This window comes from Mus caroli, unplaced genomic scaffold (genome assembly GCF_978045245.1).
Source record: "Mus caroli unplaced genomic scaffold, Mus_caroli_1 scaffold_15, whole genome shotgun sequence".
NCBI classification, from domain to species: Eukaryota; Metazoa; Chordata; class Mammalia; order Rodentia; family Muridae; genus Mus; species Mus caroli.
The window spans coordinates 68,026,264-68,039,908 of record NW_028227270.1 but is presented as its reverse complement, the minus strand read 5'-3'; the positions used below and the strand labels follow the sequence as shown (position 1 = coordinate 68,039,908).

At 50.8% G+C, this 13,645-nt stretch overlaps 1 protein-coding gene across 4 annotated transcripts in view; it reads left to right on the top strand.

Moving 5' to 3' along the window:
* The first annotated feature begins 1,696 nt into the window (after positions 1-1,696).
* Positions 1,697-13,645, top strand: part of Sema4d (semaphorin 4D) — a 109,041-nt gene continuing 97,092 nt past the window's right edge. For all 4 annotated transcript variants that reach the window (XM_021180322.3, XM_085831080.1, XM_021180320.2 and 1 more), the window contains exon 1: positions 1,697-1,913. The gene's annotated coding sequence lies outside the window, so the exon portion shown is untranslated. The remainder of the gene's footprint in view (positions 1,914-13,645) is intronic.

Below are 13,645 nucleotides of genomic sequence, written 5' to 3'. Positions count from 1 at the left end.
TCATGGAACTCCTTAGAGAGCTGAGGCCCAAGGTCAACTTGGAAGCAAGCCTCCAGCTGAGTTTTGTCAGGTTCTAGATTCAATGCAGGTCATAAGCCCCCCTAGAGCACTGGTTCGAAACCTTCCTGATGCTGTGACCCTGTGAGACCGTTCCTACTGTTGCGATGGCTCCCCAACCATAAACTTAGTTTTGGTGTTACTTCGTTACTGTAATTTTTGCCCCTGTTATGAATTGTAATGTAAATATCTGTGTTCTTCAATGGTCTTAGGTGACCCCTGTGAAAGAGACCTTCAAATCCCCACCCTCAAAGGGTTCTTGACCCACAGGTTGAGAAACACAGCCCTAGAGCAAAGACAATCGACCCTCCTCTGGTTGGTTCTACTGTTTTGACCTTTAGTAGGCCTATTGTGCTCTCTGAGCCAGCACTGACTGGCACACCTAACCTGAAGAAGCTTCCTGGTTCTTTCTAGGACCTTCTTTCTATCCTTTAGGAGGGGCTTGCAAAGTTTAACTGCTGTCAGCTGCCTGCCTTCCCAACAGCCTCACCCCTGCTGGAAGCCCCTAAGGGCCTTCTGGAATTCAGGAAGCCATGAGTCTGCCTAGAGACTGGTCTTGGTCCATTTCTTGGTTCTTCCGGCAGGTTCATTTAGGAACTGGGTTTCCTTTTACGGAGGGACTGTGTCTCTGGGCAGCACTTCCCACCTGGCCAGTTACTGTGTGAACAGAGGGTCACTTCTCCCTTCAAGGGCAGAAAAGGACATGCCCTGTGGCTGCAGTGTGTGTGTACCCATGCAATATGCCATGAGGTCAACCCAGGTGTTGTCCACTTAGTTTTAGGAGGCAGGGTCCCTTACTGAAATCTGAGTCTGACTTTGGATTAAGTGAGGCAGGCTGGCCGGCCAGTGAACTCCATCCAGGGTTCCTCCAATAGTCTCTGCCTCAACACTGGGATTACAACAAAGCACCACTGTCTGGGGCTTTTTATCATAGGTTCTGGAGCACCAACCTCAGAAAGCATGTTAAGGACCTGGCTATGTCTACCCTTTGTACCAACCAACTTCGGAAGGCCCAGAATTAGTTAGAAGTGTATCTCATTGGGAGCTGCATACAGGAACCCTTGGTCCATAGGAAGAACCACCCACACCTTGCATTGAGAACCCCAAAGGGTCTATCCTAGATCATAAAGGTAAGAGCCCAGCATCTCTGGTGTCAACGCTGGTGACCCCAGAGCCTGGGGCACAGGAGACTTTTGGGGCCTGGACGAGCAGGTTGGATCATTAGGAGGCTGAAAGGATCGAAAGGCTCCTTTTGCTGGGAATCTCCTCTGTTTTCAAGAGACCAGACTTGGGTAGGAAAGAGTCCCTGGGGGTCAGGACCACGGGGCCTTGGGGGGGGGGGGGTTGGGGGCAGGGTGAGGGGTGGGAGGTGGGGAGGAGAGGACGAGGGAGTTGGATGAAAGAGGAAGAGGTGGTGGAAGGTAAATGGGGAAGGAAAGGAAGGGAGGGAGAAAGGAAACAAGAGGGGAGCAGGAGAAAATGACTGGGGAAGGTGAAGACAGGGGCGGGGCGCGGGAGGGCAAGGAAGAAGGGAGAGAGGTTGGGGGTGAGAGGAGGGAGGAGGAGGAAGGGGGAGGGGCGAAGGGAGGGAAGAGACGGGAGGGGGAGGGGAGGAGGCGGGAAGGGAGGGAGAGGGGGTGGGGCCTGCGCGCTCGCCCCGCGCCCTCCTTCCCCACGCCGGCCTCCGCTCCCTCTCGCGCCGCAGCATCTCCGCGCGTCTCCCGGCCTCCCCGGCTCAAGCTCCTGGCGCCGTCCGCCTCTGTCGTCGCTGCCACCAACGCCGCCGCCATTCTTGGCGCGGAGCTGGCCTGGCCGGCCCCCGCCGTGAGCCGCCGCGGGTCGGACGCGCGCTCCAGGTAAGCGACTGGGCCGGCGCGGGAGGAGCGCGCGTGGGGTTGGGCAGGTGCGCGGAGCGCGGCGAGCCCCCGCGGTAAACCTAGGAACCCTGTTGGAGCCTCTCCTGCGACCCCCTCGGGGCTCCCAGGATCCCTCTCCGAGCTTCTTCCTCAGATTCTCCCACACCGCTAGGACCTAGTCTGCATTCCCACCTGGATGCCCCCGGACTCCCTCTGCGTTCGCATCAGGATCCTTTGGGTCCCCTCTGAGTCCCATCCGGATTCCTCAGCCCCCTCTACATTTCCACCGCGTTTCCCGGACCCTCTCTGCAGTTGCACCCCAGCCCGGATCCCTCTCCGGCGTCCCTTCCCTAGCTCCCGCCAGGCCCTGGCAGGCAGGTGGCTGGAGCAGGGACACGGGGCGGGCAGCGGATGCGACTTGACCAGCCAGGCCCTGCACGCTGGGACCCCCGGGTGCTGACTCCTTGAGCGGTGCCTCCCAGGTCAGGCCCGGTGCCCGTAGCCGGGCTCCCAGCCCCGGCCTAACCAGCTTCTATTTCGGTCTCCCAGGCCTTGGCTCGGGTGCACCGGATGTGGCGCGGTGCACTCAGACAGGTGCGGCTCGAGGGGCGGCCGCGGTGAGGTTGCCACCGCCGGGCAGTGGGCACTGCAAGGCGGTGGCTTCCTGGAAGATTCGGGCTGCGTTATTCTAGAACCGCCCGGAACCACCACCAGCTTTAGCTCGAGCTGCACCTGTTGCTGGCGCCCGATGATTTGCAAGGGACTGGTTCTGTTGGGGCTCAGCCAGTTATGGCTTGGGGAAAAAAATCAGCCAAAAAAATAAAACAGCGCTGAGCACGTAGCTGCCCTCTATATGTATTCGGTTTAGTCTCTCTGTGGGTGAATATGGAGTCTTGGCTTTCAATGAAGCATGTGGTGAAGGCCTGCCCCTACATACTGGGTCATTTGCCACATGAACTTGTCCTGCTTTTGTTTTGAAAACCCTCACTGTGTGGAGCACAGCCCAGGCCCGTGGGTGGCCCAACCTCTCACTGGACTCGGGGCCTGTAGCCAGCCATCTGACCCCGCTGTGGGTCTACCAGGAGCTACCAAACGGAAGTTTCCTTCCCAGGAGGGTGAAATGACACCAGCGGTCTGTCACTTCATATGTGCCCCTGGCGTCTGACTTGTCTCTTGTCTGCCCAGGCAGGCAGGGTTATTTGGGAATGTTTACAGTGTCCCAGAAGCAGGCAGCCTTGGGCAGAGGTGGGGGTAGATCCCGGTAGCGACTATAATGGCCTGATTGTCATTTTGACCGTTGCTGTCTGTGTGCATCACGTCAGAGCGATCATCTGCTGAGAAGTGGAATGGATAGAATAGTGAGCGGGGATGTTGGTGTGGGCAAATCTTGTCTGTCCTGACCGTAAGACTCAGTTAGGTCTGGCTGGTCCACACAGCAAGTAAACCAAAGAAACAGACACATGTTGCCTGTACCAGTTGTGGCATTGCCATTCTTGCACGATGGATGTGTGACCTGGAGCCAGGGCAAGAGTCAGAGGCTGCCTTCCTGTGATGGGCTTGTTTAAGTCTGTCTTCTGAAATGGAGCTGAAAGTCCCTCTGTCTATAGACTCCAATGACTTCTGGCTGTCATTGTGTGCCTTACAGAGACTCCTCCCCAGAGGTTGGAGTCTTGGCAGGTGATTGCCTGCCCTGGACTGAGGGATGAGGTGCCTGGTGTGGACCATGCTGCCTCAGGGATCCAGGGGTTCTGGGGCCAGGGCAGTGTGTCTGGTGACATCATCCACTTGTGGACAGTTGCTCCTCTAGGTTGTCTTTTATGGACAGTGTCCAAGGAGGCCTCTCCCACCCCAGGCATGGTGTGCGGTGGGCCAGGGCTATGGGAATGTGTGCTAATGGACAGCATGATCAATAATGCATCTCAAAGATCAATGGTTTTCTTTAGCCATTTGAGGTGCGCTTCTAAAGGGAGCCTGCCCTGGGAGGGCTTGGAAGGCTGAGGAGGGGGACAGTTTCCTTTGATTCGATTATGTTTAGGGTGAGCTTAGAGTCAGGGATCCTGGGTTTGAGCCCTTCAGAACATCTTCACTATACCAGAAGAGGATTTGGAATTTCCTCATTGTTGTTGTTTAAAGCAAACTGTTCCCTCGAGTTTGGAAAAGATCTCCCTCAGGCTCTCTGTTCCCTAGGCACCCAGGGAGCCGTAGCATGAGCTTGGTGGTCATGCCAAGGTGGTCTTTGGGGAAAAAAAACCCTGCTGCTAGAAGTAGCCAGCAGGGGGCAGATCCCCTCCCTTTCTTCCTCTCTTCCTCCCTCTCTCCCTACTTCAGATGGGGCCCAGGTTGCTCTCTGACCTCCTGTATCAGCCTCCTGAGTGCTGGGATTACAGGTATGGGCCACCACTACCCAGTTTACATCTCTCCAATGGTGATGGTCTCAGAAGGCCCACTAGATGGTAAGAGGTACTGCTGAGAGGTACCCATGGGATTTACCCAGGCTGAGAGGGAGGGTCCTTTTGGTTCTCTTGGCTAAGAGCCATCCCACTCTTGGCAGCTGCAGTATGAGCAGCCCATCTCTGCAATCTCAGTTGAAGACATGGCTGTCCCTGGGTGACTCGGGGTGTGGCCCAGAGCTAGGCTGGTCAGGCAAGGTCTTATGCATGTGTCGGGGAGAGGTTTGCTGGACCACGGTGCAATTCTCTTGTCTGGAGGACATGCAGAAAGGGGTGGCAATCTCGTAGGAGGTACAGGTTAACCTGGTCTGTCAAGGGGTGACCGGAAGAAACATAGAAAGAAGTGGCAATTTGTTAGGAGATATGAGTTACCCTTGTCTGTCTAGGGGTGAGCTGCTGGGCCTTCCCCAGAACAGATACCAAGGAAGCGGATTTGGGGGAAGAGCCAGGTGTGGTTGTTTTGCTCTTGGAACCTTGCTTTCCAGCTGTGCTCTTTCCTGAGTCCCTTTTGTGCTCACCTGGGATGCCACACCATGGCACATCTGTTGCTACTGACCCAGGCCTGGACAGCAGCCCCACTTTCTTTATTTCTTGCAGGGGACTTGTAATTTGGTTTAAACTCTCACACACTGCCCGTGAGAACCCGGGTTGAGTATTTTCTCTGAATGGCTTCTAGGAGGCACTTGGAGATTGCAGGCATCCTGAAGCCTCCTCTGAAGCCTCTAACAGGAGTCCCTGACAGAGCTAGGCCGTGAGACAGACATTTGCTACATGAACAATCGTATGGTACGAGGGACTATTTTTAATGACCACCGTGTGGTTGTTGTTACCACGGGTGCACAGGATGCTCAAGGATGCTTGGGATCTGTGTTGTTGGATCAGGGAGGGGTCTGGGTGAGCGTCCCTGAGCTCATTACTCTTTTTCTGGCTTCTGTTGTGTACCATTGAAAGTACTCCATAATTAAAAGTTAATAGTTGAGGGCCAAGTGGATTGCTTACATGAAGCAGCTGCGTAAGGGTTTATTTGAAACTTCCAACCTTCTGTGCAGTGCATTGAGTCATCCTGTTTACACAAGTGGGCACTTATGCATGGAAGTGGTCTCCTACGTATACAGACTGCACCGTTGTGTCTTCGAGGATGCCCCCCAGAGGTTGAGTATGTAATGGTGGTAGGGGGGCATCTCATGGACCAGGGTCAGGCACTACCTTCAACTAGGAGACACAGCACTAAGAGTAAGCAGTACGTTGAAGTTAGTGGGAATGTGGGCACAGGGGTGACTGTCTGCATGTATGTGCCAATGTGTGTGAGTAACGGAGTCAGCGTGCAAATCTGTGATGGTTGTGTGAAGATATCAGATGGACAGGGTAAAAGTGGAAGACTGTGAATTGTGTGTCTGTGTGTGTGTTAGTGGAAGTGTGAGCATGTGTGCAAACTTGTAGTGTAACTCGTGGTGTGGAAACATCTTCTGTGTTTCTTTGGCCCCTTTGTGTTGCCAAACCTCATTACTGTGGTGTTTGGGGTCATTTTTAGTTGATCTGGGCACTGATGACTGTTAGTAACCAGCAGGCAAGTAGGACACACTGTGTGGATACTCTGGAGAAAAGGAAGGCAGACAGCGCCGGTGGGGTGGAATTGTGTGTAATTTAAACCTTATGAATTATTTATTTCTGGAATTTTTCTATTCAGTATTTTTGGACTGTAATTGATGGAAACTAAACCTTTAGAAAGCAAAAGATGAAGGATGTGCTGCTCTGTGGATCTCCGTTGTGTGTCTGTGCTTTGCCTCTGCACTGGGGGCTCTGGAGGCTTATGTGATTCTTGGGTGTCAGTGCGCGGAGCTCTTTAAGGTTGAAGGGCGCTTTTTGGGTTGGCAGTACTGTGGTTGGTTTGCTCATCTCTCAGTAGATGTTTGAATTGTTTCCTGTTAAAGAGTTAGGAGCTAGAACTTTGCAATAGAAGGGCAGATAACCTGCAAATAGAAGCACATGGACAGTGTCATTAGTCACTGAAAGATACAAGCTAAGACCCACCTCTTACTGCACTAGAATGGCATTGATACAAGGGGTTGGGAGATAGCACCTGTTGTTAAGGACTTAGAGAAAGTGGAACCCTGGGGTTGTGGGGAAGGGAAGATGGTGTTTGGGGAAACAATATGGAAGTTTCTTGGAAAGATAAACACAGATCCAAGTTCCTTGTGATCCAGTATTCCACTTTTATGCCCATACCTAAAAGGATCGGAAGTAGGAACTGAACAAGACAGCAGATGTGGAAACAGCCTAGCTTGTCCATCAGTGGATGAAGTGGGTGAGCCAGATGTGCTGTGTGCAGGCATGGAATATTACTCAGCAGTAGAAAGGACTGGAACACTGATACGTGTCCGAACCTTAAAACAATAGAACCTTGAAACACTGGGCTAAGGAAAAGTAGCCACAGCTAAGACAATGTGACTCAAAAATCTTGTTTACAAAATGTCAGTACAGGAGGCCGAGCTGGAGTGCCAGAAGCATCATCAGCCACTGGGGGTCGGAGAGGGATGGGATGGGACTGCTTGGTTTTATAGGGCTTCTAGCTTTCTTTTCTTTTCTTTTCTTTTTTTTTTTTTAGTGCTGTGGATTGATGCCCTCCCCCACTCCCACCTCCACCCTCATTTTGTATGCTAGGTGATAAAACATAATAGCTGATAATGGTTGTTGTAATGTTGTGATTGCATCACAAGATGCTATTAAAGGATAATGTGTGTGTGTGTGTGTGTGTGTGTGTGTGTTTTGCATGGTGCATGCCCCTCTGCATGCTTCTCTGGAAGCCAGCACAGGATGTTTTCTTTTGTCCCTCTTTGCATTCTTCTCTTGAGACTGAGCCTGTCACTAAACCAGAAGCCCACCACATTGGTTAGCTGGCTGGCCAGCAAGTTCTCAGGATTCCCATGTCTACAACCCCCAGCCTTTCCCATTTCAAAGTCCGGTCCTCTGATTTGCAGAACAAGCACTCTCACCCGCTAAGCTACCTCTCCAGCTCCCTAAGTATACTTGGTCACAGTAAATAATATACAGAAGTATCCTGTGCCTTCTTACACAAATCTTACTGGGGTTGTATATTTTCTCCTGTAGTCTGGTCACTCGCCAGGGGAGGAATCTCAGGGTTTTGTGATGTGTGTCTGCGTATGCTTGTGCGTGTGTGTCCTTTTGAAGAACCTGGTAGCATTTTAATGACAATTGTGTGGGTTTTTTCATCCCCCCATGAAAGAGATGCAGCAATTGATATGTACTCACTTGGCTTGTTGACACTCGCTGTTGTCAGTCTAACTGTAAGCTTCTAGTGGGATGTTGCAGTGAAGGGGGAGATTCTAGTTCTGAGTCTCCCCTTAAAATCTGTTTCGTTTGTGTGTTTGTTTGTTGAGGCAAGCTTTCTTTGTGTAGCCCTGGCTGTTATGGAATTCACTCTGTAGACCAGGCTGGCCTCGAACACACAGAGATCTGAGTACTGGGATTAGAGGCGTATGGTACTGCCTGGCTTTCTTGTTCACGTTAAAACTGGATCATTTGTCTTATCTGGGTCGTAAGAGTTCTGGTTCCAAATTAGAATCTGTCAGATATTTGTATTGTAAATATTTTTTCCATCTTTGTGTTTTAATCTTATTAGTGATATCTTTCAAAGGGCAGACTGCCCAACTCACTAACTTTTTATTTCTTTTTAAGAAGGCTCTCATGAAGCCCAAGCTGGCTTTGAACTCACTTTGTAGCTGAGGATGGCTGTGGGCTCTTGACCCTGCTGTCTCCATCTCCCAAATGCCAGGGTTATATGTGTGCACCTCTATGACTGGCTTCAATGTATTGTTTTTAGATGGGGGTGTTAGTGTGGTTTTCCTTTGCTCGAGTTCCCTCAGAGGCCTAGGGGTGCATTGGAATTCCTAGAACTGGAGTTAGAGGTGGTCATGAGTTGCCTGGGAATCTGGGTCTTTTACAGGAGCAGCAAGTGTCCTTAACCACTGGCCATTCCCCCTTGGACCTTCTATGTTGCTATCTGGAACCCACGGGGAAGGCTCAGGTGGACATTTAATTTGTTGTTAAATATGGTGTTAGTGGGATATTTTAGGCCAAGCTTTTAGAGTTGTAGTGTGTTGGTGTCACATGACCAGCAGCCTCCTTGGGGAGGGCAGGGCTCATTTGGCTTCTGCTTCCAGGTTACAGTCCTTTGGAGGAAACGTTGGCAGGAGCTGAAGCAGGAGGCATGGTATGACATGCTGGTATGCTCAGCTAGTTTTCTTATACAGCCCAGGACCACCTACAGAGGAAATGGTGCTGTCCACAGACCCTCTCACATCAACTAGCAATCAAGAGAAATCCTTACAGACGTGCCCATGGGCTGATCTGTCCTGAGTTTGAACCTAGGACCTTTTACCTGCTTGACAGCCACTGTAACACCACGCTTATGTCTGGCCTTCTTTCTAGTCATATGTTTGGAGACAAGGTCTGCTTGAACTGTTGTCCTTGAACCTCTGATCCTCCTGAGAAGTCTGAGCGACAGGCCTGGTATTTGTATTACCTACTCTTTTTAGCTATTACATAGTATCTCTTATACATGATGGATGAATTTTAGGATTCCATGGGTGTCAGAAATTACCATAGTCCATATCTATAAGTGTACTTTTTATGTACATACCTATGAAGACGTTTTCTTACATTAGACACAGTTAGAGTTGAACAGAATTAATAATAAAGTCCACCCAGTTTCAGCACCGTATTGGCAGTTATGAGAATGTGGTTCTTGCCTTTCTCAAGGCGCCTTATTGTACTTTCGTGTAGAAGGAATACACTCAGCCATATCCTGACCACAGCTGTAACGGCAGCATCCAAGAAACCGAGGCAGGGAGATGGCTGTGAGTTCTGGCACATCACTGCTGGTGAGGAGCATTCCCGAGTTAAGGCACGGGGCAGCTGGAGTAGTTAGTCGGTAGCTGAAGCAACTGCGGAGTGCCTAGCAGGAGGATGCTGTATACAGTGTGGATACGCTGCACAAAGGAATGCGGCCCCTGCGCCGAGAGCAGCCTATGCTATAATGCTGATGAGCCCTTTTTTTTTTTAGATTTATTTATTTACTTATTTATTTATTATCTGTAAATACACTGTCACTGTCTTCAGACACTCCAGAAGAGGGAGTCAGATCTTGTTAGGGATGGTTGTGAGCTACCATGTGGTTGCCGGAATTTGAACTCAGGACCTTCGGAAGAGCTGTCGGGTGCTCTTACCCACTGAGCCATCTCACCAGCCCGCTGATGAGCTCTTTATTCTGGAATTTTCCATGGTGTATTTCTGGACTCTGGTTGAAGGTGGATAACGGAAACTGCGGGAACCAGAACCACAGTTAAGAGACAGTTCTGTATTGCCAGGTTTAAGATTTGTAGCACTCTTTATGGGGCAAATGTTCTTGTGGGCTCAATATCTTTTTTTTTCTCTCTCTCTCTTCAAAGTATGGGTGTTTTAGTGAAGCCACCAGAGTCTGAGGTTTTCTTCTTGGTGAGGCTTTTAATAATGACATTGATTTCTTGCTCTTATGATGGTCTGTTTCTGCTAGGTTGGGTTTTGATAATTTAGATGATTTATTGTGATAAAATGTGAGGACAGTACCGTCTACCCTGTGAAAGTTCCATTCTGGGAGTTTTAGTCAGTGTCTGTCAGCGTGGAGTCGTCACCCGATTCCCAGAATTCCATGCTTTCTTGGGCCTGTTTGAAGTCAGATCCTAGCCTAGCGCTGGCTGCCAGGGCTGGTTTTCTGTTCTTACAGAGGTTTCCAGGGTGTTGGGTGAACACGGCTGGCAGTTGTGGCACGGAGTCTGGCGCCTGCCACTCCTACACTTACCTTAGCAGTGACTGAGGTGATCGGGTCCATGGGTAGAAAGGACTAGCAAGATAGCTCAGTGGTAAAAGCCCTTGCCATGCAGGGCAAGATGACCTGAGTTCAATCCCTGGAACCCAGGGTGGTTAGAGAATTGACTCCTGACATCCCTTGACCTCTGCATGGTCATCGTGGGGCACAACACGTGTGCTGATGCACACACACACAGAAACACACACACATAAATAAATAAATAATTTCTTTTTAAAAGACTTCATTTCTGAGTACTGACTTGTAAGGGTGGGATCAGAAGTGGGCATCAGGGACAGGTAAGAATGGTCCCGTGGGCCGGGTATGGTGGCGCATGCCTTTAATCCTAGCACTTGGGAGGCAGAGGCAAGCAGATTTCTGACTTCGAGGCCAGCCTGGTCTACAAAGTGAGTTCCAGGACAGCCAGGGCTACACAGAGAAACCCTGTCTCAAAAAACCAAAAAAAAAAAAAAAAAAAAAGATAAGAAAAGAATGGTCCCGTGGTTCATGGTGGCTTGTGTGTGTGACACGCCCAGGGCTTTTTGCCCATTCTGTGGGATCCCTACTGCACCCCTCAACCTGGTCCAGCTCTTCCCCACCCTTTGCAACTGAAGACCTAGACAACAGAGGACAGCCCAGGAAACTTATTCTTGGGACCCCTCTGCTAGGAAGTAGAGAGGCTGAGGTTTTCACTAGGATGTTGAGGCCCCGTGTGCAAGCATGCCATCCATGTGTGGTGTCATTCCTCAGTTGCCATTTTTTGAGACGAGGTCTCTCACTGGCCAGGGGGCTTGCTAGATTAGACCAGAGTGACTGGCCAGCAAGCCTGAAGGATCCATCTCGGCCCACTTCCTCAGTGCTAGGTTCACAAGCACATGCCACCATGCCCAGATTTTTTGTGACACGGGTTCTGGGGATGGCACTTAGGTCCTTGTGTTTACAAATCGAGCATTTCCCCAACCAGCTCCACAGGCCCCTCCCTCCATTGCATTTTACTTAAAAGTTTTCATCCTGTGTTGAAAAACCCTGCCTCGGCGTGGTGTGGACAGGTTCTGCAGGAGTTAGCGTGCATCCTCTGGGTACAAGTCTCTGATTCCTATGTTAACTCACTGTGATCAAGCTCCTTCACCTGGCTTACTCCTCATCTGGCTTATCCTTGGGCCCTCAGGTGCCTCAGACACCCAGAGCCAACAGCAGCATCGGAGCTATTGCAGACTTGTGTTTGGATCACACTCCAGAAACTGGGTCACAGCAGAGCTCTGAGCAGGCGGAATTGGATCTCTGCTTGTGTTTGAAGGCAGAGGGCAGCCAGCGGCTTGGGTTTCAAGTGTGGAATCTGGAGAAATCACCAGCTCCCTTCTCCGGCTTCTGTGAGCCCCTAACTTTGTCTGTCATGTCTGGCAAGGAAAAGATCATCTCCCCCCCCCCTCCCCCACCCCCGGTGCTGTCAGGCTGGCTGGCTTTACCCACTGCTGGGCCCAACCAGGGAGGTGATCAGAGCCAATCTTTAAAGTAGATACTCATCTCGGAAGAGCCTGTGGGGAGGCACAGATTCCCATTTATATACAAAGTAACACCTCTGTGACGTGGTCGTGGATTTTATTTCAGCAGGAAAAAAAAAAATGTCGTGTGAAATGAGCAGTCCTTTCTGCAGAGCTTAGAAGACACAGCCCAGACATCTCCCGATGGAAATGGTGGGGGACTCTGGCTGGGGAGGGGCTCCGTGTGAGCTGGAAGACTTGAGTTTGATCCCTAGAACCTACATTAAAAGTTCCCCTCCAGGAGCTGTAGTTGCAGGGGGGTTGGGGGGGTGTCTCACTGGCCAACCAGCCTAGCCTAAAAGCTGAGTCCCAGGTCACAGTGAGATACTTTGTTTCCAAACACAGTCTGAACGATCTGGGAATTAAGATGGCTTAGCCAGCAAAGGTACTTAATTCCAGGCCCAGTGACCTGAGTCCCATCCCTAGGACCCACATGGTGGAAGAAGAGAAGTGACTTGTGAACCATCTCCTCTGATGTCTACACACTAGTAGATAAAAATGTAGAATACATTTTATTAATTCATTAATTAAAAGGTGATGGAGACGGAGGAATGACACCTGTACTGGCTGGTTTTGTGTGTCAACCTGACACAAACTAGAGTTATTACAGAGAAAGGAGCCTCCCTTGAGGAAATGCCTCCATGAGATCCAGCTGTAAAGCATTTTCTCAATTAGTGATCAAGGCGGGAGGACCCAGCCCATTGTGGGTGGTGCCATCCCTGGACTGGTGGCCCTGGGTTCTATAAGAAAGCAGGCTGAGCAAGCCAGGGGAAGCAAGCCAGTAAGCAGCACCCTCCATGGCCTCTGCATCAGCTCCTGCCTCCAGGTTCCTGCCCTGTGTGAGTTCCTGTCCTGACTTCTTTGGTGATGAACAGCAATGTGGAAGTGTAAGCTGAATAGACCCTTTCCTCCCTCTCTTGCATCTTGGTCATGATGTTTTGTGCAGGAATAGAAACCCTGACTAAGACAACACCTACGTTGACCTTTAAATCCCCTCTTTCCCCAGTGCACGAACATGCATGTGCACACACACACACACATACACACATGTGCAAACATGAGATGGGGGTGAGAAGTGATGGTGCACAGAGGGCTCGGGTGTGTGCTCTCCTCTGTTTTGGGGGACAGCCAGCAGAGACCCTATCTCCAGAGTAACTGCTCGTGTCACTAGGGTGTTTGTGCCTGGATCGTTTGGGTCTGGGCTATTCTGAAACATTCTCTCACACTTACGTTATAACTGCTAAAGATGGAACGAGGCTTTCTTTTCCGTTCACCAGCCTGGGCGCTGCGCTCACTGGTATCACCCTTCCCTACGCAATGTGCCGAGGACCTCTTTGTTGCTTCAGGACATAGAGCATGGCTCTGTGTCACATAAGGCATTTGTACTGGCTCCTCCCCTGGGTACTAAGTGGAAGGGGTATATCCTCACAGGGGTGATCTGCATTGCTGGAGATCCTGTCTTCCAGGCACAGTTGGGGGTTACAGGCATTTGCTGCTGCATCTGGCTTTTCCTACGGGTGCTGGGGCACCTGGACCAGGCCCTCATGCATGAGCTTCAGGCAGTTTACCAACTGAGCCATCTCTCCAGCCCACTGCTAGTTCAGAGCTGACATGAAGGGCAGATTTCATGGTCAAGAGACCTTGTCTTTATGGTTGTCCTCTACCTGAAGAGTGTCTGGGTGTGTCTGCTTCTCAGCCTCTCCTCTGTAGACCTGTCCCAGGGGAACCATGACACCAGGCAGGCACATGTGGCCTGCAAACAGTGGTGCTTGTTGATCACTGACTGTCTGTCGTAAGCTCATGGGAGACGTGGTCCCTGACCTGGAAGGGGCATGTTCTTTTTGCTGCCTTCTCAAGCATAGTGAAACTGTCATTCAA